At 34.9% G+C, this 962-nt stretch overlaps 1 protein-coding gene across 1 annotated transcript in view; it reads left to right on the top strand.

Moving 5' to 3' along the window:
• The window catches only part of ttc27 (tetratricopeptide repeat domain 27), a 62,708-nt gene that overhangs the window by 36,584 nt on the left and 25,162 nt on the right, over positions 1–962 (top strand). The gene's annotated exons all lie outside the window — the stretch shown is intronic.

The following is a 962-nucleotide window of genomic DNA, read 5'->3' as shown; positions in this document are numbered from 1 at the left end:
TAGGCAAGGCAAGGCAAGTTTAATTGTATAGCACATTTCAACAACAAGGCAATTCAAAGTGCTTTACATAGAGCATAAAAGGCATCAAGACAGAACATAAAAGCAACACAAGTTGCAAAAGACATTTAAATCCAATTAAAAAGTGTTGAATTTGGAAATAAAAAGAAGCTAAAAAGGAATAAGACAGATAAAACAGGAGAATAAAAGTTACAGTGTAAAATATTAACTCTCACATACACAGCCAGACCCACATAGACCCACACACATGCATGCATGCACCCACACACACACTCACACACAAACTAGTATCAAAGCTATCAAAGACACAAAGCTTATTCTTATTGGCTAATTAAATTCATTAACTCTTAACCTTGTTACTCTCAAGTATGAGAGCATCTATAAGTCGACCATAAATAAGCTCTCCTCCTGCAGGGTTGGCGTTACACTCCCATGCTTAGAAGTAGATTCAGAGGGAAGTGAAGTCTGTTTCCCCTCAACTTAACCTGGTCTGTAGTATTAGGCCAGTCTCTTTTGCTCATAGATTATTCTAATCATGCAAGTAAGACAAAATACAGTGAGCATGTACTTAAACAAATATTTCCTACAATAAACAACAAATATCCTCTTTACCCACCTATCCACCCAACCAGAATCAACATGGGGTACACTCACCTAGAACAAAGAGAAACAAAATAATTAAGTAAATTGATTAACTGATGAGATAAAAAAAAAATAAAATAAAATTAACAAGGTCACTTTTTTGCCATACCCAATGTCCTTGTGTATATGCATGTAAATATCTGTATATGCACACAGGCTGGATGCACATGGTGTATTAAATACATAATAAATACAGTATGCATGCGTAATAAGCATCTATAAGGCAAATCAGCACTGTATATGTGTGTGTCTTCATGTCTTTCTATGATTGTGAGGACAATTTTGTTAAGAACCCATTTTTG

Source organism: Seriola lalandi, unplaced genomic scaffold (genome assembly GCF_002814215.2).
Source record: "Seriola lalandi dorsalis isolate HSWRI2012SDOR001 ecotype SW California unplaced genomic scaffold, Sedor1 jcf7180002054980, whole genome shotgun sequence".
In the NCBI taxonomy this organism is placed as follows: Eukaryota; Metazoa; Chordata; class Actinopteri; order Carangiformes; family Carangidae; genus Seriola; species Seriola lalandi.
Note: the sequence above shows the minus strand (reverse complement) of the source record. Positions and strands in the feature narration are given on the sequence as shown.